Source organism: Felis catus, chromosome C2, assembly GCF_018350175.1.
Source record: "Felis catus isolate Fca126 chromosome C2, F.catus_Fca126_mat1.0, whole genome shotgun sequence".
NCBI classification, from domain to species: domain Eukaryota; kingdom Metazoa; phylum Chordata; class Mammalia; order Carnivora; family Felidae; genus Felis; species Felis catus.
This window is the reverse complement of record NC_058376.1, coordinates 113,119,910-113,145,691: the sequence shown is the minus strand read 5'-3', so window position 1 is coordinate 113,145,691 and position 25,782 is coordinate 113,119,910.

Here is a 25,782-nt window from a genome sequence, read left to right as displayed (position 1 = left end):
CACTCCTCACATCCGTGAGATCTTACTTCCATCATCCATCCCTCTGTTGAAAATGATTCTGTCAAAGATCTCTAATGTTCTTCACGTTGACAAACCCAATAGGCACTTTTCTTATTTTATTAGACCTGTTTATAGTACTTGACACTATTGAACTTCTATTCTTGAAATTTCTTGGCAACCGGAGTATTTCTTTCCTGGTTTCTTTCCATTTCTATGACTGTGCTTCTTAGTCTGTAATAGGATCATTTTGCTTTACTGAACTTTTAAGCTAGAAATTAAAAACTCAAGTACCTACTAGGGCCAGGCAAGTGATATAAATAAATGAAGCAAGTATATGAAATAGAAGCACCATGGTGGTGATTAATGGGAGTCTTGGTTTTAAAAAGACAATGGGGAGTAGTGGAGACTGTAAAGGATCTGGGAACATATATCCTGTTTGAAAGGGGAAGCTAGTACTCAGTTTTGGTAGAAAGTTGTTATGTGAAAATGCAAGCCCAGAAATGGGTCCAGAGCTCTTGATTTTAAGAAAATCTGGATATCCTCATTTTTGGGTAAAATTTTCTGAGTTTTATATGTTGGCAACAAAGCCAAATTTGACTGTGTCAACCAAAGAAAACATGCTGAATATTTTTGTAACATCTGCCTTAAATATTGATGTACTTCACAGTCACATACTGGTCTCATGGCTATTTCTTTATATACTCTCCTTATACTGGTTTATCTATTCTCATGATTTTACCTCCATCTGATGAACTGAAGATCCTCATCTCCCAGCCTGGTATCTCCATGACATTCAGATCCATAGATCCAGTTATTTGCTGGAGATTATAACTGCATGTTCAATAAACGATTCAAGTTCTACACATTTAAACTTGAACCCATGGTTCCTCAGACATCTCCTCCACCCTCTCAGCTGGTTGTATCACCACCCTCCTGGGCATTCTATCCAGATTTCTGGGAGTTAATCTGGATTTTTACTGTTATTTCTGTTCTCTGGTATTCATGGCTTTCCATAGGCCTGCCAATTGTACCTATTACATTGGGTACCCATTACATTGCTTGTTCTGTCCCATCCTTCTGCTATCTTCATTAATGTTCTCAACATCTCTTGCTTGAACTAACCCTTTAGACACCTAAGTATTCTGAACCCATTTGCCTGCCTTCAGATCAGCCATCTTAAAATCGATTCTTTCCACTAAGGTAAATCTGATTACTATCCTATCTTCTTGAAACATTTCAAAATCTCCCCATTGCCTACTGAATCAAGCCTAAGGTGGAAAGTAAGGTTTTTAGTGACCTTGCCCTACTTATCTGGTATGTGGTGCTCTAGTACTGCCAAATAAATAGCCTGTAGCTCCTCACATATGCCAATTCATTGAATTTACTATTTTTCGTCCTTTCTGTCTTCCCACGTTCTTCCCAGTATCTTCTAATTCTAATGTTAAAGGTGTTTCTCTTTCTGGGACCCTTCCCTGCATTTCCAATTTGGGCCAAGAGTCCCTCATCTGGTTCCTCACAACCACTGTGTTTATGTTTCAGTTTTTCTTATATCACATTGTAATGGTGTGTTTATGTGGATGTCTTCTTCTAGCCAGCAAGCTGCCCTAAGGTATAAATCATAACCTAAATCATTTTTACCCTCTCTCCTAACCTTACCATCTAATATAATTCCTGGTACCTCATAATAACTCAATAAATATTGCTAAACTAAACCGAGATGATACCTCATGACACTTGGTAATGAGAAATTTCCCAGGGATCAGAAAGAGATGTAGAATTTAGCCCAAGAGTACAGAGACAAAGAATTTATGACAAGTTTTATGTATACCTATAGTTATAAAACCACAAGAAGAAAACAGAGCTAAGTGGTAGTACACTGAAATCCCAGAAGATGGGGTTATAGCCTCATCGGACCAAAGAGAAGAATATATGGACTATAGTAGTTGTATCATGGGTGTCCAGTTTAGAGGAGGGAGTTGTCCCACTATTCTCCATCCTGGTCAGCATACATCCTACTGATGTGTGCAGGTCTGGGGCCTCCTGCTTACAAGACCAACTAAGAGATGAGGACCAGCATAGTGAGGAGTCCCAAAGCCATGCCACTGAAGGGGAAGCTAAGATACGGATGGTGTGAGATGTTTTCTCTCAAGAAAATAAAAAAAGAAAGTATTAGTGTGAACCTGAGGAGCATTCAAACATTGGAAAGACCCTTATCTGAGAGAGGGAAAATATCTACTTCATGAGATACCAGAGAGTAAAATTGGGACAAGTAAATGGAAGCTACAGGGAAGCAAATGACAATCCCATGTCAGAAACGATTGTCTAAGGATCAGGCGTGTCCAGAAAGTAACAAACTATTTCACCAAGTAATCAGTTCCTATTCCTGGGAGTATTTAGGAAACATCCAACAGCCAGCTGCCAAGGCAGTCTCAGCAGTGCTTGCTGCACTGGGTGACATCCTGGACCAGACCAGTAGACAACTTTCCAATACTAAGAGTCTAAAATTCTGTGAGACTAGAGAAACCATCTTTCTTTCCTACAGGGAAGGTTAAAGGAGAAGTTCTTTCTTCAAGTGAAAATGTGGGGAGACAAAAAATTTATCATTTGATCTCACCAGTTTAGAAATCACACTTGGCATTCTTGGTGTTCTCCCACCATGCCCCACTACTTTTCTTGGACTTAAATGTCTGCCCACAATAGATCCTTCAATCACTCTTGATTTACTGGTCCCCCACTTCTTCCTGTGGTGCTACAGGAATAAAAGGAACTTCCCCAGGAACCAAGGATGACTCTGGAAGGCCACAGAAATGTAGATGACCATCCTATGACAAGAGGGTGGCTAATTCTACATCAGTGCCTCTGTTGGTTGAAATTAGGTAGGAAGGGACTTCTTAAAGGAGGTACCAACATGTCCTCCTTCTAAGTCAAAACCCTCTCATAGGAGAGGGGAGGTTTGAAGAGCTCCATTCTTAAATATGCAAGAATAAGAGACAAAGTATCAAAATAAGAGGAAATATCTCAGTCGAGCAAGACTTAGAATTAACCCCTCAAAAGTGATATGGGATCTGGACCTAAAGTTCTATTACACAAGCCTTTTGCTAGAACCTGGAGCCAGGCTAACTTCTTTTTTTTTTTTTTTTTTTAATTTTTTTAACATTTATTATTGAGAGAGAGAGACACAGAGTGTGAGCAGGGGAGGGGTAGAGAGAGGGGGAGACATAGAATCTGAAGTAGGCTCCAGGCTCTGAGCTGTCAGCACAGAGCCTGACGTGGAGCTCGAACTCACAAACTGAGAGATCATGACCTGAGCTGAAGTCACTTAACCAACTGAGCCACCCAGGTGCCCCCAGGCTAACTTCTTTATAATTGTGATTCCTACTATCCATTGACTGACTGTTTTCTCTTGGAAACTAATCTACCTCTGGGATCATGCCATTGGTTTTATAGGAAGAGGAACCTCGAGGGATAATGAGTACAGGAAAAAAAGAGCCCAAGGCTTAATCATAGAGGGTTGACTCTCTGAATGTTCTCTCTTCCTGGTCTGGGTTCTAGTCAGCCTCCTCTACCTGGTCATCATGAACACTCATGACATTCTCACCCCATGGCCATTACCAGCCTTGGGTCATCCATGTCCTCTAGCTCTGTTTCCACTCCTAGGCCTTGAACTGCTGCTATAGAAACTTTGGAAATCTGCAGACCTGAATCATGGCAAGTTCTATCATTCTACCAGCAGAGCCAGATTTCTGAAGCCTTTGTATGGCCCTACAGTTGTTTCCAATCCAGTCACTCAGTGTGGCCCCAACCCCCTCCCTCCAGAGGACCTCTCTTCCCCCTTTAATGAGGCTGCTATACTTGAATTGTTACACCTGCACCACCTCCCCTTCAGACCACCCGTTTACAGAGAGAGCATTTCTCTTAGTTCTGAAAAGAAAGTCTTCCCCTAAATTCTCAGTTTAGACTCCTCCTGCCTTCTCACTCCTAATTCATCCTCCTTAACTCTGATTTCTGTCCTCAAATCCATTTCTGTATCTCTAATTGCCTATGGGACACATGTGCTGAGTGTCATCACATCTCCAAGTCCCCAGACTCAACGATTCCCCAGACAGAAGGTGTCATTCCCCCAACCCTCCTCCAACATCACCAACACCAACGCATTCCCTCATGTCCCTTTTTCCTTCACAGATATTGGGTTACCACAAAGTGATGAGTAAGAGAGGAAGGCCAGGAACACTGCAGATATGTGGCCCCTCATGGTCAAGCCCCTCAACCACAGGCAGCAACTGCTTCCCTTCAGACTTCTAGTAATTGGATGAAAGTAAAAAAGGCTAGTTTGGGCCAGTGTAAGTCTGGTACTCTGCTTCCTAAACTCAAGTGCATTCAAAAACTGGTACACCAATTCTGATCAACTTCAGAACCAGCATTCTTTCTGGGATAGCTCACTGAGATTAAAATAAACATTGATCATGAGAAACCTCATGAGTAGGTTCAAAGTCTAATTTCATTTTATAGAGAGCAACTAGGAGATTTCCAGGCTGCTAAATTTAAATATAAATCATTGTATGGTTTTTTTTTTTTTTTTTACAAGTAGAGGTAGTGATGAATAAATTTTGATTAGACTAATACTTTTTTTTTTTTTTTTTTTAAAGGCAGCACAGTCACAGCTACAATAGGTTAGGGATTTTCTAGTCGGTCACAGTGGTTTGTTAGGATTGGGTCTAAAACCCCTTTTGTAAACCCAGGGATTACTAATCGGCACTTGTTTTCCCAGCCCTGGTGGTTAACTGCTCATTTGGCAACATGCCAACATGGTTAATCACGGTCCTGGCTTCCTAAATCTCCATGTTTTTAACAAGAGCCTTCATTTCCTGGGCTAAGCTGCTCCAAAGTGTTTGATAACTGAGGCGTAAAGAATGAGTTTTCAGAGAGATGAGATATTTCCTGACCAGGTGGCTGGAAAAGTGTAGCTGTCAGTCCTATCTCATGTGTTCTAGTCGTCAGATTTTGATTACAAAAAGAAGGCCTCCCTGAGTTGTAGGATGGGAAAATGGAAGCTTCCTGTTTTCCCAGTCATTTATAGCAGTGGTTGTCAAACTCTGTTTCAGGTAAGTACATCAATATTGGCAGTTGCTGATGCCAATGTAGGCCAGAGAAACTGATTTCAAATCTTTGCATTAATCAAAAATCTTGTTACTGTTCTCTTTGGTTAATCTAAAAGTAAGGAAATGTAAATTTACATTTTTTTAATTTCCACTAGTAAATACTGCTTAGAGTTCCTGTGAAGTTTTATTTTTTAAAAGGAGACCCTTGTATTAAAAAAGTTGGAAAATGCTGAGAGGTCAACGTGATAGAGGATGCTTGCTTGGTGAAAGGCAATATTCCCTGCCTGAGAAATTTTAAGGGTTAATTTTACATAAGAGCATTTAGCACCGTATTTGGTACAAAGATTAGTAAAGTCTAGTGGGAGGGGGGGAGGAAAGAAGGAAGTTAATTAATGAGTGACTTAGTTAAAAACTGCTATGCCAGATATCTTTGGTTTACCTCTCCAGATTCACTTTTCACCCTTCTCCACCCTACTTTCTGCCTAGAGGTTGACCATATGGACATATCCCCGGAGCTCCCTTGCCTTGGTCTCCAGTTTGTTTGGGCCAGTAGGGAGTCCTACTGGAAGCCCAGAAGGCAGAATTGGGGTAGGGAGAGGTCAGCGTTTTACTCCCCTGGCCCTCCATTAGGCTGGTTGTATTCCTTCACCAAAGCTCACTGCTCCTCTGAGGCAACCTCTATACACATTCTCCTTTGGGTTCTGATATCAGTGTTCTCCCCTTGTCTCCGTGAGGCTGGGTGGTATGATATTGTGATTTATTATATATATATATATATATATATATATATATATGTACATGTATATGGATATGTACATATATAACATATATGTATTTGTATATACATATGCCTATGTACATAATATATCATTTTTGGTCTCTGGGAGGGAAGAGGGGCTGGAGATTGAATTCAGTCCCGAATAGCCAGTGATTTAATCAAGCATGCCTGTGTAACAGAGACTTCATAAAAACCCAAAATAAAAGGATTTGGAGTATTTCCAGGTTGGTGAATCAGCACTTCGCTTCCATGTGCCGCTGAGCTGGGCCCCAAACTCCATGCGGACAGAGGCTCCCTTGTTTGATATTTCCCCCTATGTATCTCTTTACCTGGCTATTCATTTGCATCCTTTAATATGCTTTGTAATAACCCAGTAATCTAGTGAGTAAACTGGTTGACTGAGTTCTGCGAGCTGCTCTAGCAAATTAATCAAACCCAAGGAGGGGACTGTGGGAACCTCGGATTTATAGCCAATCAGTAGAAGCACAGGTAACAAACTAGACTTGTGATTAGCATCTGAAGTGGGGCAGTTTTGTAGAACTGAGCTTTAACCTCTGCAATCTGATGTTATCCCTTGGTAGAAGGTGTCAGAATTGAGTTGAATTGTAGGACACTCTGCTGGTGGTGAAGAATTGCTTGGTGGCATGGGGAAAACACCCACACATTGGAATCAGTACCAAAATCCTTAGATGGTAACAGCCCCACTGCAAGTAACTCCAGGTTACTGCATAATCTTTTTTGGTTCCCTTGGCCTGCCCACATTTTTGTAAATAGACCTCTTGTAAATGAGCTCTTAATGAATTATTCTAACTAAGGGTTGCCATTTGTTCCTGTTGAACCCCAACTGATGCAGTGAGTGGCTGTGTATTCTTTGTTTGACCCTCCAAAACTATTCTTCCTTCTCTCCCAAGCCCCCTGCCACGTCCTACATCCCTGGAAACAGATCCCTGGGAACCTCCAGTTGGATGTGGCCAATGGGAACCACCATCAGGAGATTGGAGAGCAGGAGGAAAGAGAGTGGGTGATTTATCCCCTGCCGGGTTTCGGTTTGGCAATTGTGTTCCTCTACTTAAGAGCACAGCTGCTGCCAGGCAGCCTCTGTACTAGGGCTCAGCTTCCACCAGGTCTGTCACTTTGCCCTTCCAACTCTATGGGATAGTAGCAGCTCCCCATTGTGACTCGTCCCTGAATGCTTCACCATGTCTTGTTGGTTCCCATAACTCCAGCCTATTGTTGTGAAATAATCCTTTCATTAAACTCTCCTCAGTTATACTTAGAGTGTGTCACCTCTTCCTTGCCAGGACCCTGACTGCATTTTAAAATCCACTGACTGGATAGTGAATTTTAATACTTGTGGCATTATATGCAGATTAGAGTTTTATTCGCTGCCAGTGATTCATTTTTAAAGAAGTCTTAGTAAAGCTACGAGATTATTTAAATTCAGACAAGCAGCAAAGACAGTGTTTTCCCTTTTTGCCCTTTTATCACTCAACATGGGAAAGTTCACAGAGCAGAAAAAAAAAAACAAACCACTTTATTAATTGGTTCTTTGTCCAGCCCAGGCAGGGTGTATACCCAGGATAGAAGCAAGATGACAGCACAGGGGTGTAAAAAACTTGCAACTGAAGAATTCATAACATGGAGCAAACAGAGCAGTAAATCTTCAACTATAGAGTATCTATACTAAAGGACATCTCATAGATTTAAGCTCCAAAGGAACTTAACCAATAACATTTCACTCTTGAAAATTTGGTAAGTCAACTACCTCCATGGACAGGAGCATGAGTTTCTCAGTTGAGAACTTGGAAGACATGGATGTGAGAAGTAAGAAGTAACAGGGGATATGTCACGGCTCCATGGTCCATGATTCCTAAGATACTCCAAGTAAAAGCACCTGTTCTGTATTAAACAGCTTTTAAGAACATTGGCCTGTCTCCCCTGAGCACCATCACTTAACAAGTTAATGCAATGCAATATTTACTGAGAGCCCACTCTGTATGAGGCACTGTACTAGGTATTGTGGATACAGAAATGAATGAGCATGGCATATGATGACACTGGTGACTCCAAATCGAAGCGGACTATGACAACTACACAAACATGTAAACATGAGCGACTAGGGAGTCGCATCCTTTTATCTAACTGTTGCATCCTTTTATCTAACATTAATTCCTCAGGCTGCAGTTCAAGCCCAAGTCCATTTCATTTCTAAGAAGAGATGGATAGCAGCTATTCACTATCTTTCACGTAATTGCATCTCAAAGGGTAATTTAACGATGACTTCACCTCCTTGCTCTCAATCCTGCCTGCTAATCCATCTTCATTATTCCAGTGTGAAGGTCCCAGGTCTTCTATATTACAAGCATTTTTTTTTTTGGCATCCAGAAGATGCCAGAGAAGCATCCAAAGCTTCGAGTTGGAGGTGACCAACTCCAACTTCAGGGTGTAGAGGGATAATGACCAGAGTTCACTATTGCTGCCCATTGCAGGAATGCTCTTTCACCTATCAACACCCAGGAAATGGTAATATTTTTAGGCTCACATCGATCTAAATGGAAGAGATTACTTGTGTCTGAAGCAAAGAGCCCAGGACTATGATTGTTCCAGGTCTTGCCTAGTTACCCTAAGGTCCAAGGGGATTTGAGTAGCCCATTCACTGCTAGTCACTGGAATCTCTGGTCTGAAGAAAGAAGTCCAAACTGCTAAGGCTGGTGTGTCAGGTAACACATCCAGACAGCACTCTGGATGGTGGCGTTGTTGTCTGGTTTCGTTCACTCTGGACACTGAACTCTTCTCTGTCCGCCCAGTAGAGATATCTACATACAAAACCATACCCAGAGGGGTTCCTTAACTTTGGAATGTATGAAGGTCGCAAAAGATGTTGACCAAAGCCATACTCTGAAATGAGAACTCTATCACATTCAGCTAACTGCAAAGGCAATCTATAATGGGTTGTTCTATTTATCTCTAGTTAATCCTCACTAAGACACTGGTAATAACCTTTAACAGTATTCCTCTGTGTGCTTCACTGTTTGATTCCTAGAGTGTCTGTGCTGGGATGTTCACCTTTTACCTCAGGTTGTTATAGCTTTGGCGGATCATCCCTAGCTTCTGAACATTAGCCTCAGGAATGGTTGATCTTAGGTAAATCTGTCTCTGGACTTTCTTGGATATGCAGTACCCCTGGGAGATTGCATTATTTGGATTGCATTATAATGGGGGAGGGGGTAGGAAAGAGTGGATTAAACTTCTTTTGTCTTGAAGGATTACTTCTTCTTTGGAGTAGGCTCTGAAAATAAGTCCCCCATTGCATAAATGCTAGGTTACCATGACATTCCCAGTGTAACACCATTACCCCTCTTGGTGATAAGAGTCCAGATGTTATTGCCAGACTTAGTCACCCAGGCCAGGCCCTCATCAACTGGATATTGTTCATCTTTCCCTTTCTCTCTACTGCCTACCATGTATCCTGTTCTCTGGCCACAACTACATTCTTAATTCTTCCTGCATATATTATTCCTTTTCAGCCTTTGTATTCTTTCTGCGAAAAACAAAAAAGCCTAAAACCTTCCCCAATTTGACTTCCTGGTAGACATCTACTCATCAAGGTCTATGAATCCTTCCCCAGCTCCCTGGTGGAGCAAATTCATTCCGTCCTTTTATGCTCACCTTATAATGCACATACTTCCTTTTCCATAGTATTTATCATGATGAATTACAATTATAGTTATTTGTCTATCTCCTCTCCCACCCTCATGAGACTGTTGATCCTTGAGACTTGCAATGGTGTCTTATGCAGCTAGGTATCCGCAATGCCTGGCACATACCAGGTATGGAGAAGATGCTCTCCAACGTCAAATGAATGATTGTAGCACGGGCAATTGCTTCCAGCAATCCTGGTAAAACTCTTCCCTGACTGGCAGGGGCAGAGATTCTAGTGAAATAGAAACTTTGAATACATTCCTGAAATTTTGTGTCAAGGTTTTTAAAATTTGCACAAGAATCTGTGACTTATTCCATGCCTGGATGTGCACGCTTAGATAATGGCATGTGATGACGATGATAGTTCTTTGACAATAGATACTGTTTTCCTCTGCTTGGAACAACTCTCTTATGCCCATTCCAAGTCAGTCACTTCCAAATATCTGAACTTCCTGTGTCTATACTGGACTATATAATGATGGTCTATATCATCATTATAGATGATACTATATAATGATGGTCTATTTATTGAACCGACTTCTTTAAACTACAAATCCATGAAAAGAGAGTATGTGTCAGTATATTTATCACTGTGTCCTCAGTCTTACAGGATGCCTAATGCAAAATCCATGCTAACTAGATTTTGAATGAGTGAATGAATGATGGAATGAATGAATGAAGTGAGCTATCCTTAATGACTTAGCTAGGGATCTTGAAGATAAGGTAACTAAAATTTACCCAATAGAGCTTCAATAATATAGATCCAGCTCCTTTGAAAGTTAGTAGAGTGACGCAGGAGAACAAGATAAATTTGGCAATGCCTAAGAACCAAGTAAGAGAGAAGACGTTAAGTTGGTGTAGATTACTGTAGCAAACCCTGAAAAAATTTTCCCTCCTGACTTTTATATACTTAAATGAAAGCCTCTTACAATGATTTTAATGATTCATTTGTGTTGCATCACATACCTTAGTAGTCAGGAATATTTTTACTGTTTTACTCATCAGAGTGCTTTCCCAAGGCAGCTTTTTGAGAGTAACAGAATAGCTTTGATGGTGCGATACTCAGTCCTTCACTGCTTCATAATGATATTGCTGGAAGGGGAAAGGTTTTTTTACCATTAGGTCCCATAGAAGATGGTTTGCCTTTCATTTGGGAATAGCCGTTTCAGATTGGAAGGTTAGGGACAGACAATTCAGAGAAATAATACAAGTGGGTGATGCATATCAGAAAAGTGTGCTCCCACCATTTGTTGCCTGATGGGCAAAAAGTAAAAGGAATTCTGATAAATGGTGTTATAAATATTCATGATGTTACAACAAGATATGGGGAAATGGATTCTCTCATACCCTATGTAGAGCAGACTATAGATTGGTACAGGCTTTTTTTTTTTTTTTTTTTTTTTTTGGAGACCAAGCTTGAAAATATAAAGATTTTATCAAAATTTAATGTGCCTCTTCTTTCATCCAGCAATTCCACTATAAGAATCCATCCTACTGATATACCCCTATAAGATGGCTTTGTATAGGTATAATAGTAGTGTTGCAACTTTTTTAAAGGGTAACCATGTGACCTTGCGATGTAAAGAACTCTGGGGCACTTGAGTGGCTCAGCGGGTTGAGTGCCTGTGACTCTGGATTGAGGCTCAGGTCATGATCCCAGGGTTGTGAGATCGAGCCCTCCATCGGGCTCCACGCTGAGCATGGAGCCTGCTTGAGATTCTCTCTCTCTCTCTCTCTCTCTCTCTCTCTCTCTCTCTCTCTCCCTCTCTCTCCCTCTCTCTCCCTCTCTCTCTCTCTCTCTCTCTCTCTCTCTCTCTCCCTCTCTCTCTCTCTCCCTCTCTCTCCCTCTCTCTCTCTCTCCCTCTCTCTCCCTCTCTCTCCCTCTCTCTCCCTCTCTCTCCCTCTCTCTCCCTCTCTCTCCCTCTGCCCTTCTCCCCAACTTATGCTCTCTCTCTCTCTCTCAAATAAAGTTAAAAATAAATAAATAAATAAATAAATAAATAAATAAATAAATAAATCTTTAAAAATAAATAAATAAAATATGTGTAAAGAGCTCTGTACACACAGGTTGGGCCAAAGATAAGAGCCTGAGAAGTCCTACTAAGAAGTGTGAGCTTTTTCCAGAGGGCTATGGGGAGCCATAAAGAGTTTTAGGGAGCATAATCTGTAGAAAGAGGAACCACCTTCCGGACAGCTTTAGCACTATCTTACAGCTAAAAGAAATATGGACGTCGCCAAATTATTGACTACATTGAAAATCTCGATTGAAACCTCCCAAATAGGCATCCAAGGGGTTCCACTTGTCAGACACAGCTAAACTTCTTCAGATCCTTTCCCCTCTATATCTTTCTCATCTCTCAACTTACAGCAGCACCAATACCTCCACACTTTTCCTCTCATTCTCATGCAACTCCCCCATATTCTTCTAAATTCATTCTACAATTAAAAATTCCAAATGTGTATCAGGGATTTTTTTTTTAGTTTTAAAATACTCATTTTTACTTTATATGCATCCATTCAGTTTATCATGATTATAAATATAATCAATATTATTTTTTAGTGCAGTGACTTCTTTCTTCCCCTTGGTCTTTTCTTTGTTGTCTATTTTCACACTCCGTATTAGTTTTCTATTGTGTAAGAAATGATCACAAACTCAGGGGCTTAAAATAAGAGTTATTGTCTCCAAGTTTCCTTGGCCAGGAGTCTGGGCATGGCTTAGCAGGATCCTCTACTTAGGGTCTCACAGGGCTGCAGTCAAGGTGTCTTTGGGAGGTCATGGTCTCATTCAAGATTCAGGTTCCCCTCCTAATTTCATGTGATTGTTGATAGAGCCCCTTTCCTGTGGCTGTAGAACTCATGGAGCACTTCTACAAGGCTTGCAGGAGAAATAGTCTCAGCTGCTTCCCACATCTCTGATCTTAGGGAAGCCCTAAGCCCTCTTTTTAAAGAGTTGACTTAAGGGGTGCCTGGGTGGCTGAGTCGATTAAGCATCTGACTTCAGCTCAGGTCATGATCTCATGGTTTATGGGTTTGAGCCCTGAGTCAGGCTCTGAGCTGTGTCAGGCTCTGTGTTGACAGCTCGGAGCCTGGAGCCTACTTCAGATTCTGTGTCTTCCTCTCTCTCTCTGCCCCTCCCCTGTGCATGCTCTGTCTCTCTCTGTCTCTCAATAATAAATAAACATTAAAAAAAAAAGTTGACTTGATTAAATCACACTCTTACAGGATAGCATCCTTTTTGATGAACTCAAAGCCAAACCTAATCACACCTTCAAAAATCCCTTCACTTTTGCCACGTAACATAATCACAGGAGTGCTATCCTACCAGATCCACAGGTTCCACTTACACTCAAGGGGAGGGGATTATTTAGGTGGCAGTCATTACTGCCTAACACACCCTTCCCCAACATCATTTCCTATTATTTGCTGTGACACATTGCCACAAATGCAGTAGTTTAAAACAGAAGTTTTTCGCTTACAGTTCTACAGGCCAGAAGTTGAAATGAGTCTTATGTGGCTAAAATCAAGGTGTGGACAGGGCTGATTCCTTTTGGAGGTTCCAGAGGAGAATCTATTTCTTGCATTGTCCAGCTTCGGGTAGCTACCAGCCTTCCTTGGCTTGTGGCTGCATCACAGCAATGTCATTGTCAATGCCAATGCCTTTTCCTCTTCTATCCTTCTGATCTCCTGCCTCCCTCTTATAATGACCCCTGTGGTGACACTGGATGACATTGTGGTGATAATCTAGGATAATTTTCCCACCATGAGGTCCATAATTTGATCACTCCTGTGAAGTTCCATTTGCCTTGTAAGGTAATACTCACAGGTTCTGAGGATTAGGTCATGGACATCTGGAGGGGCCATTAGCCTATCATACCTCCCCTCCCAACCATACTTATAATCCATGTTTTCATGCCTTATGTTATCTTTAGTTTTCCATGCTTATTTTGCATACACACAAACATATATTCTCATACACACATACATGTACTGGAAGGTTTGGGTGATTTTTAATGGAAATCGTTTGTGTTATATATACTTTTCTTCATTTTTCTTTTCTCTACAAATCTCATGAAAATCCCTACATGTTATCTGATTTAGCTCTAATTTATTTTTTTTCAAATTTGCAGTATACCTTCCCACAGGGTCCATGATTCAATCATTCTTTTATGGATAGTTGTTCCTTCTGTTTCCAGTTGTGTTTTCATTGTTTTTGATTTTGTCATATACACAATCTGCAATAAACATCCTCGTACATAGATATCCTCATATCTTCATTCTGTTATTGCCTAAGATAGGCGCCCAGGAGTGGAACTACTAAATAAAGCAAAGACTATTTATATTTATTATTTTAGTACATGCGGCCAGATTGATTTTCTGAAAAGTCTGTAACCACTCACATTGTTACCACCAGTGTTTGAGTATCCTGTCCACTTTATCCCTGAGAGTATGTATGATTAGTCTCTTTAATGGTTGCTCATCTGATACGTTACTTTAGATTTCCGTACTTAAGGGTATATACACAGCTTTCCGTTTGTTTTGTATGTTCACAATTTGGATTTGCTCTTTTGTGAATTGATTCTTCTTAACACTTTTCCACCTAGTTGTTTGATGATTTCTTGTCAATCTGTAAGAACTCTGTGAATATTATAGTATTGGCTAAGTTAATACCAGTTGTTGCAACGAACACTCACATCGTGGTTTCACACAAGGGAGGTTTGTTGGCAATGGGATGGGGCACTCCGCTCCGCAGTCATTCAGAGATGCAGGCTGTTAAGCGCCCTGCCATCTCCCGCAGTGGTTTCCCAGGTCACCTTGGCTGTCCTGCCAGGATATAGGGGAGGAGAAAACAGCTCACACATGGGAGGCTGGGCCCGAAGGAGTGTCCTCACCTCTGCTCGTGTCTCTCTGGCTGGTACCTAGGGGCCCGGCCATACCCTACGGGAAGGTTGAGAAATGTAGTGTACATGGAAGCCCTTGGGGGCAGAGTGGGGAGTGAGGAGTGGGTTCCAAAGGGACACCAAGAAACCTTCAGGGATGATGAATATTTCTTTACCTTGATTGTGGCGATGGTCTCACAGGTATTATACATAGGGCAAGGCTCATCAAACTACATTTTAAACAAGTGTGGCTTATTATACCTCAATTGTACCTCAATAAATAAAGCTGTAAAAATATAATAGAGGAAAAAAGTATGTCCCTTGAAGAAAAGGAATCAGCTTTGTGAACAGCTCGCCAGTCTCTCTTATAGTTACATGTATTTATGAATATTTTCCAGATTTGCCATTTTTACCCAAACAGATCTTTTGAGGTGGGGCAAGTGTCAAGAAGGTCTTGACAAGTGTCAAGAAGTGTCAAGAACATGACTTGATCAAGAAGGTCTCCCTCGCCCTTAGATTATGCTTTCAATTTCCTAGGTTTTCTTGCAAGATTATTTTTTTTAGTGTTTATTTATTTTTGAGATAGAGGGAGAGCAAGCAGGGGAGGGCAGAGAAAGAGGGAGACACAGAATCCAAAGCAGGCTCCAGGCTCAGAGCCTGACGAGGGGCTCGAACTCAAGAACCGTAAGATCATGACCTGAGCCAAAAGTCGGACACTTAACCGACTCAGCCACCAAGACGCCCCTATTGCAAGATTCTTAAAATTAATCTTCGATTTTATTCTCTTTTTCTTGCTGGGTTTGATGAATTTTCTGTCCAGTCCATTTTATTTTCCTGTGTTAATATGGAAATTCTAATATTCATTTATATCCTGTTAACAGGCACCTTCTCTACTCCTGTGCTCATGATAAGACATCTTCTCTGCTAATCTGAAAACAAGCCAGCAATTATCCCCACGGGATAAACTCTAAAATAGTTCTGAATGCACATGTTTCCTCCTCTCCCCTCTGTCTTCCCCAGATGAGACCTTGGCAGGGTTACCACTTCCCCTCACCACCCCAGTGTCCGGGACTTGCTGAACTCATTCAGTGTTTTCGGTTACAGTAATAAAATGGCCTTTGTGTCCTGCTGCTTCTGTTGTAAAATGTCTTGTTTCACACTCACATATTCCCAGAGAATGTTTCATTACGTCAATAGCCAATATTTATTGAATGCTTACTATATGTCAGGCACAGTTTGAGAAGTTTACATGTATTAGATCACTTAACTTTTACACCTTTATAAGGCAGGGACTATCATTATCCCTGCTTTACAGATGAAGAAACTGAGGCATAGAAAAATTAAAGAACAATTTCACACAACCAGGAAGGGGCAGAGCCAAAGATTCAGGCCCAAGGGGTCACCCTGAGAGTTTATGCCTGTGGTATAGGAACCAGCAGCATAGACACCACCTGGGAATTTGTTAGAAATGCAGAATCTCCGATCTCCACCCCAGACCTGCTGAACTGGAATCTGCATTTTAACAAGATCCTCAGGTGATGTCCATTAGAGTTAAGAGATTCTGTTCTTCGCCATAGTGGGGGTCAGGGAATTACGTGGGATCTCTATGCTCTGAATTCTGGCACGTCCATAGACACCCTCGCCCACCGAGTTAAGTGAATGAGAACTTGGGGAGATAGGATTCTTGGGCTGCTGTTTTGCCTCCTAGTTGTCTATACGGCCAATGAGAGGTGCTGTGGGAGTCTTACTCATTTTCTTTTGTAGACAACTTTTTTTGCTGTTCTAGAAGCATGTGAGATTTTTTTGAATCCTTAGAATTCAGGAATTTTAGCAGGATATGCCTAAATGTGTATGTTTTCTCATTAATCATGGCTGGAACTTGGTGAGCCCTTTCAATTTGCAGACTCAGATTTTCATTCATTGCAGGGAAATGTTCTTCGAATGTGTTTAATTACTGCCTCTCCTCCATCTGTTCCTTTAGCTCCTCTGGAGCACCTATTATTATTATTTGCTGGTTAGGTACCCTTGATGCCCCCTCCAAGTCTCTTACTCTTCCCTAATGATTTTCCTCTCTGTAATTTTTGCTCTGTGTTTTGAGATGACTCTTCAGTTTGTTTTGCCAGACCATCAGTAACTCTCCTTCAGTTTGTCTAGCAAAGTGTGTAGATGGGAAACCATGTTTTTAGCCCCAGAAAGTGTGTGTGTGTGCGCGCGCACACACACACACACACACACACACACACACACACACACACACACACAATTACTTGCACCTCCTGAAGTGCTCTTTCAGTGGTCAAATTTCCACCTGTCTCTTCCAGAAGCTTGACTTGAGTGGATGTGTTCTGGTTGACCTGAGCAGCTTTCTTCTCTCCGACTGCTAGGCCACCTGGGAGGTGTGTCTGTCGCTTTTGTTCACTCCCTGAAGATCTTGTCTGGTTGCGCGGTGGTCTTCGGGGCAGCATCTCTGCAAGATGGAGCAGTCTTTTCTCCTATGAGGCTACAGTATAGAAGGCCCCTGTTTGCTCCCCCAGAGTCCTGCACTCTCCTAGCCTCCGGAGGAAGGAGAACTTTGCCTATTGGGTCAGTTTCCTTTAGGTCTCTTGGGAACCAAAGAAATGTGACCCACTTATGTAGGACCAAAATCATTGACCCTGTAGGGCCACAGACCTCTGAGGCCAAAGACTTCACAGGCTTCCGTGCTTCACACAAAGCTCCCAGGGATGGAGATTGTGGGCCAAAAGGATTCTCCAGCTGGCCTCCCCTGTCACCAAAATACAAAATTCTCTTTGCTGGAATTTTTACAAAACCTAGAGCCTCCTAAAGCTGTTTGTCTCAGGAGAGGCAGACAGATTGCAGTTAAGAGTAGAGAAGAAAGGAGCCACGTCCTCTTCCTTCAGCTTCTCGTAATCCCATCTGCGCTCATCTTTGCCATGTTGTTCATGGCAAAACTACTCGAAATAACCAACCAAAAGGAAAATGACTAAACAGACTACAGGACCTCCATACATAAAATGCCGTCTCTAAAAGGAATATGTAAAATAACGTTCATGACGCATAGTACAAAGGGAGAACCAGAAGCTTTAGAACGTAATGAATTCTATGATCCCATTTTAGAAATACTCTCTGTGTACATATATACACTAAGATTTTTTGATTGCAGGTAACAAAAGCTAGCTTTGTCTAGCTTGAGCAAAAGAGAAGATAAAATTGTGTTTTGGATGAGTGTTGAGATAGCTAATGGATTGGTGGCTAATGTTGGACCGCTTAGGTTCAGGAATGGGAAAGAAATGAACCAGAGCCATATCTTCTCCTCAGTATACAGATCTCTTCTACCACTGAAGTGGCCCAGCTCCCAACTCCCGGACTCCCTGATACTCCATGAGACAGAGATAATGTCACCGTCTTGGCTTAGATCGCATGTCCATTCTGGGATCAATTAGCCATGTCCAGGAAGGGCAGAAAATGTGTGGAATATTCCACAGACTCACCTTTCCAATCTTGAGTCATTCTCAAAGAGAAGAACGCTACCAGAGGCCTAGCAATCACCACACAAGGATTCCAAAATGTTTTTTTTTTTAATTTTTTTTTTCAACGTTTATTTATTTTTGGGACAGAGAGAGACAGAGCATGAACGGGGGAGGGGCAGAGAGAGAGGGAGACACAGAATCAGAAACAGGCTCCAGGCTCTGAGCCATCAGCCCAGAGCCTGACGCGGGGCTCGAACTCACGGACCGCGGGATCGTGACCTGGCTGAAGTCGGACGCTTAACCGACTGCGCCACCCAGGCGCCCCCCAAAATGTTTTATAAACGCATGCGGCCGCACGGGCACACACCCACATACACACACACGCACACACACATCTAAATAACTATCATACTGTTACTTCTAAAGGATTGGGATAGATATGTGGAAGGGATGAGAATGGCAAACTTTTTCTCTTGTTCTTAAAATACTTTAATAATCTTGGAATTTTACAGTGAACACTATTACATAAAATGGAAGGAAAAATGAAGAAAGGCAAGCAGGCAGGTAGGCTCTCCACTTGGCTTAGGTTTCTCATAGTTTGAAGGCTGGTTTCAAGAGATGGGAAACGGACTCTGCTGTTTTTTTTTCTAAAGCCTAGAATTAAAAATTTCAGAAAGTCACTTCTGTATTCATGGGGTAAAGTCAGTGATAAAGACAGCCCAGATTCAAGTGGAAGGCAAGTAAGTTCCACCCCTTGATGAGAGGAACAACGTACATACAGGAGGGGAAGAGTTAATGGTGGCCATGTTTGTGGACTAGCCACCACACCCATACAATGCAGTGAGACTCTGTAGACATTCTATAAATACTTGACCTTGGTGATGTCACAGTTCTGGTTCCAATTCATGATAAAAGCATCTTGCCTCCTTATGTCCTAGGAAACATCCCACCCCTTCAGATTACCAGCTAGCAAATACTTCTGAACAAATCTCGAAAAATTAATTTTGATTTGCCTTCTTAATTATACATTTGCAATGTAAGAGCTTTTGAATCGAATGAATAAAAAGTGAGAGATCCTTTTAGCGTCCATTTGCTCCTTATCCCATTATTTATCCCACAATCTGCCCACTACCTCTTAGAAAAACACTTCACAAATATTCTGGGTTTCTTTTTCCCCATTTACATTATACCCAGATTCCCCTATTGTTAACATCTTATATTAGTATGGTACATTTGTTATAATTAGCAAAACAATATTAGTGTGGCCATTAGTTAAAGTCTGTAGTTTGCTTTCCTTAGTTTTTTTTTAATGTTTATTTATTTTTGAGAGAGGGAGAGAGTGCGCACAAGTAGGAGAGGGGCAGAGAATGAGGAGCAGAGGATCCTAAGCAGGCTCCACTCTGACAGCAAGAGAGCCTGATGCAGGGCTTGAATTCATGAACCCTGAGATCAGGACCTGAGCTGGAGTCGGACGCTTACCCAACTGAGCCACCCAGGTGCTCCCTGCTTTCCTCACTTTTTATCTCAGTTTTTTCTGTTCTAGGATCCCATCCAGGATACTACATTATATTTAAGTGGCATGTCTTTTGACTCCTCTGGGCTATGACAATTTCTCAGACTTTCTTTGATTTTGCTGATCTTGACAGCTTTGAGAAGTACTGGTCAGGTACCTTGTACGATGCTATGTACTGACATTTGTCTGGTATTTTTCTCATGATTATACAGGGCATGGGATTTAAGGAGGAAAACCACAGAAGAAATTCCATTTTCCTTAAGTCACAAAATTGTACATCCTATAAACAAGACCTATCAGTGTTGGTGCTGACCTTCATCACTTGGTTGAGGTAGTCCTTGTCAGATTTCTCCACTGTAAAGTTACTCCTCTCCTCTGACTCCCTTTCCACAGTGTGCCCTTTTTTTTTTAATTTTTTTTAACGTTTATTTATTTTTGAGAAAGAGAGAGACAGAGCATGAATGGGGGAGGGTCAGAGAGAGAGGGAGACACAGAATCTGAAACAGGCTCCAGGCTCTGAGCCATCAGCCCAGAGCCCGACGCGGGGCTTGAACTCACGGACCGCGAGATCGTGACCTGAGCCGAAGTCAGCCGCTTAACCAACTGAGCCACCGAGGCGCCCCCACAGTGTGCCCTTTGTAAAGAAGTTACTCTGCATTGCCTGCACTCAGGAGAGGGAAGTTGTGCTCCTCCTCCTAGACAGAAAAGTGTTACATAAATAATTTGGAACTCGTCTGCATAAGAGATTTGTCTCTTCTCTCCCTTTATTTATTTATTAAATCATTTATCTATATCAGTATGGACTCATGGATATTTATTTTGTACTTTGGGCTCTAATCCAATACTACTTTATTTATTTGCTCAAATTGTTCTGGTTTTGCCCAGTGGGAGCTCTGTACTTGGCTCCTGTGTTTCTTTAACATGTCCCCAACAATGGTTGTGTTTTGTTTCTTTGAGCGCTTCCTTGCGTTCTGGCACCTCAGGACGCTCTGGGCTCATCTTGTATATTTCCTGTGCCAGTCTTAGAATTCCCTATTTTTCTGAGGAGCCCTGGTCCCTTTCATTGAAGAATTATGTCAGAAACAAAGATTCTGATGGTGAATATTCTTTTCTAAAGTGCAAAGAAAAATTCCCTAGCTTAATATGGTTTATCCCAGGCCGAGCCAGTGCCACTTAACCAATGTTGGTTGGCTGACCCTTGGCACCTGGTTTCTTACACATATAAAACTTATAGGAGCTTCTCCTCTCCCTTTCTTCCCGTCCAATTTATATTTTTAAAACTTCTATTTGAAGACATGTTATTTTAAAAGCTTGGAAGGTTACCTGAGTATAGTGAATTAATATGTAACTTTTGAGGAGACCTAAGGTGAGGTAGCAGGAAGAAAATTGGGCATTACAGAAACCATTTACATTTTCTGTCAAATACATCATCAACCTGCTCCAGGTTTCCTGTAGAGAGCAGATACAAATCCGTCCTACACTGCTCCTATGATTGTGCGGGGCAGTTTGACCTCATTAACACACAGATCCCTAGAATTATTCCGTTTATAACATTAAAAAATGTTACATAGAAAGTTAACCTGATAAAATCAAGCAGTAAAAAGTCTAAAGAATAGTTCTTAAATAGATCCCTATGAGGGATCTAACATTAGATTAGAAATGTAAGTTCTAGGGAGTACCTGGGTGGTTCAGTCGGTCAAGCCTCTGACTCTTGGTTTCTGGTCAGGTCATGATCTCATGATTCATGGGTTCACGCCCCGAGTAACGCTCTGCGGTGACAACATGGAGCCTGCTTGGGATCCTTTCTCTCCCTCTCTCTCTGTCCATCCCCTATTCATGCTGTCTTTGTCTCTCTGTAAATAACTAAATAAACTTAAAAAAAAAAAGAGGGGTGGCTGGGTGGCTCAGTTGGTTAGACATCCATCTTTGGCTTAGGTCCTGATCCTCAACATTCCCCAGTTCGAGCCCCACATTGGGCTCTGTGATGATAGCTCAGAGCCTAGAGCCTGTTCTGGATTCTGTGTCTCCCAATCTCTCTCTGCACCTCCCCCACTTACACTCTGTCTCCCTCTGTCTCAAAACTGAATACACATTTAAAAAATTTTTTTAAATAAATACAAAGAGGGCCGCCTTGGGTGGCTCAATCTGTTGGGTGTCGGACTTCAGCTCAGGTCATGATCTTGCGGTCCCTGGATTGGAGCCCCGCATCGGGCTCTGTGCTGACAGCTCAGAGCCTGGAGCCTGCTTCAGATTCTGTGTTTCCCTCTCTCTGCTCCTCCCCTGCTTGCACTCTGTCTCTCAAAAATAAATAAACGATAGATAGATAGATAGATAGGTAGGTAGATAGATAGATAGATAGATAGACAGACATTCTAATGCAGTGGTCTGTGCCCATCATAGCATATGCCATGGCATCTCACCATCTAATATACCACAGGATGAGGAGAACCTTATGGGGCTTTTCCTGTGAAACCATCCCAGACTTGTCATTTCTTATGTCAATGACCATGACCTGACCTCCTCCTTTTGCTCCTATCAGGCAAACAGCCTTGGCTCTCTTTCCAGCTGACCAGGGCTGTCCTGTCACTTTCTTGTTTTTCCACCAGTATTGTCCAGGTGGTAGTGTCATCTTGCTTATGATTTGCCACGCGGTGTCTTTTCCTTATTTTGGCATGCCCTCAATTTCAACTTCCTTCATGGAGCTTAAGCAGATGAAATGCAATTAGGGAATACATTCCCAGCAAGAATCTCCCACATTTTTCCTTGATTCAAATTATAAAGAAAAGAAGCACAAAATGGAAAGAATATATCCTACCCTCAGTGAAAACTAGTTTTCTTTCTTAGCAGAATGTAAACAGGTGGGATCATGTGCGTAAAGGCAAATAAATGGGCTTTTAAAGTCAGTAGAACTAGACTTGAATCCTGACCCAACCGTTGACTGACTGTGTGATCTTGGGCAAATTATGTACCTCTCTGAAGCTCATTTTTCTTATCTATAAAATTGGAATAATAGCATCCGATCTCACATGTGACTACAAAGTTGATTATTTAAGTCACATAATAAATGCTAGTTCCTTCCCCCTTCTCCTTTCTAAGAAATTCTATGTGGGAGAAAATTTCTCGCAAGTTACTCAACCTTTGGTACCGCCCTACAGTTGTAGTAGGAGGCACAGAAAGACAAAAAACATCTGCTTTAGGGCTGAGGAAACTTTGATCCCCAGAGTGCGATGACTTGACCAAGGTCAAGCCACAAAAGACTAGGATGCTATTCCAGAAGTCTTCCCGTTCATTCATGGAATATTTACTGACAATCTATCATGTAGCACATACCATGCTAGGCACCAGAAGTATAAAACTGGAAAAGGCATAGACTTCAGAATCTTCTAAGAGAGATTAACACATTCAGCAAACCATAATATGATGTGATGTGTGCTAATATCCCTCCTGTGGAGGAAATATAAGAGCCCAGGGCTGCTTCTGTACCAGAATATGAATGTGAAAGTCAATTGAAAGAGGCTGTAGAATGCTTCAGGTTGAATCGTAATGGAAGGGAAGTGACTTTTTACAGAGTTTCCCCTTACCCTAAAGCTTCATTTATTCCTCTACTCTTTCATCCAACAGGCATTTATAGAAGACCCACTGTGTGTATGACGTTGTCCATGGAACCAAGGATGTAGAGATGAACACAGTAAGATCATTGCCTCAAAACTCAGAAATTAAAGAAATGTAAGTTGACAGCTTTCTGGCTCTTTGACATGTATGCATTTTAAAGAAATCCTAGGGGGGCGCCTGGGTGGCGCAGTCGGTTGAGCGTCCGACTTCAGCCAGGTCACGATCTCGCGGTCCGTGAGTTCGAGCCCCGCGTCGGGCTCTGGGCTGATGGCTCAGAGCCTGGAGCCTGTTTCCGATTCTGTGTCTCCCTCTCTCTCTGCCCCTTCCCCGTTCATGCTCTGTCTCTCTCTGTCCCAGAAATAAATAAACGTTGAAAAAAAAAATTTAAAGAAATCCTAGGAATAATGTAAGCTTAAATGTGATGTGTTAACGCAGGTACTTAAAGAAAGTACCACAATGAAAACTGTATTATTTCAAACATGTATCTTCAGTATAGAGGACTCTCCTCCTCTGAAATGTAGGAGGGAACGGTGATTCTTAAAAGTTGGTCAAGCTTCATATTTATTCTCTCGCTATCATGAATAAGCAGTCTGAATTGCCATGGTTGAGAATTGATTTCTAATGCACGTCAGCATCATTGCAGTTAATTTTTGAATCTCAAATCTTTTCTCTGACCCTGAAATAGAAATGACAAAGTTGACATGCACACATACATATGTATATGTATCTATAGGTACATGTATCTGTGTGTATATGTATTTTTGTATAATATAGGTTATAACATATGTACACAATTATATAAATAATTTTTTTTTACCAACTCGTACTAACTCAGTTAGTTTACCACTGTTAAAATGCAATCACAAAGTTATCAAATTGATGTAACAAAATCAATATCTATTAATGGGTTTTTTTTGGTTTGTTTTTCCTTGCATCTTCTAAACCATTTTCTCTTAAAGTAAGCCAACTTCTCAAATGCGAGGGTGTTAGTGTCAGCACATAACAGAACTGATGGCCTAATCAATTTTTTTGCTTTTTAACATTATCTACAAGGCTTAGGTCAACATTATTTATTCATTTTTATTTGGAACCAGCTTTGTGGAACTTTACTGAAGGGATGCGAGCTATTATTTTATTTCTATAAATATCTGCTGGTAGTGGGTATAGCCTACAGGACAGAAGTGCTGCTTTCAAAGATTTATAATGACCTCAATTACAATACTTTAAAGAAAGGAAGTGGAGAGAATCATAAATACTCTATGGATGCCTTTCCTCCAAGCCTTGTTAAGGTCTCTCTTCCTCAGGACATCTCCAGTCTAGCACTCAGTCAGAAAGAAGAAGCCGTGTTCTTTCTCATAAATTCCCTTTTGCAATATCAAGAGATCGGTGATGGATGGTAAAACTGTCAAAACAATTTATGGTAGAAAAAAACTCCTTTTTAGAGCACAATGTCTCCATACAGTATTTCTGTAGCCTAATCTGAAATTATCCATTCAAGTCATGATGCCTCTCTACCTTAAGAGAATATCACAGCACACTCTAAGCTTGGATTTTAGGCCATCCAATTTTGATATAGGAAATGGTGTTTGTTAGACATAATGTCTTTTCCAGGGAAGGTTGATCACAGGAAAATCTTTCTTAAGTAAACGCTCCAGGGAATGGCAAAAATCGATTGCCTTATAAAAAAGGTCTTTCCCTAAAGGTCAAATCCACTTTCATGATAAAGTGCAGGGAGTTATTTATATAGAGTAGCTCAAAAGTAGTGAGGTATGCCATAGCTCCTCCCTCCCCCCTTTACTTATAATGACAAAGCCACATGTGAAATCTGTTCCTCTTTCTTTTTTAATTGTTTTTAAGTAACCTGTACACACAGTGTGGGGCTCAAACTGACAACCCCGAGATCAAGAGCCGCGTGCTCCATCGACTGAGCCATCCAGGTACCCCTGAAATCCATCGCTCTTGAGGCTTATGTATAAATGCAAAATAATAAAACTGCTTTCAGATCAAACTCCGTCAGAGATACTAGCACTATTGAAATGGAAGCATGAGTTACATCTTACTTAACATACTAGTATCTCTTAACATACTCTGTTCATCTCAGTGCACTATAATACTCTAGTGCTTCCTACTGTTAAAAAAAAAAGAGAGAGAAAAATGTGACATTCATATAATTGTCTCTTTTTTCTTCTTAAATTTTTCAAAAATATTTATTTTTGAGAGAGACAGAGACAGAATGTGAGTGGGTTAGGGGCAGAGAGAGAGAGGGAGACACAGAATCCAAAGCAGGCTCCGGGCTCCGAGCTGTCAGCACAGAGCCCAACCTGGGGCTCAAACTCACGGGCCGTGAGATCATGACCTGAGCCGAAGTCGGATGCTCAACCAACTGAGACACCCAGGCGCCCCAATCTCTTTTTTTTTTTTCTTGCATCTTGAACTCTCTTCATATTATTGCAGTTTCTGGCTCACATGCATTCCACTGAATATTGAGTAGATAAGAAAATATCTCCGTGAAATACAGAACAAGGAAATACTTCATTGAGATGTAGGTATCTTGAAGTACTCCACTAATCCTAAATGTTACTGTAATTCTTTCATTCATATTAGGGTAACAGAATAGGAGTTGAAGTAGAATAAAGTTGGCATCCTTTTGTGCCAGTTAACAGCATTTGGAAAGATTCATGCCGTACCCAGCAAGGCCTCCTACTCTGATTACTTATAAACCTATCTTTGA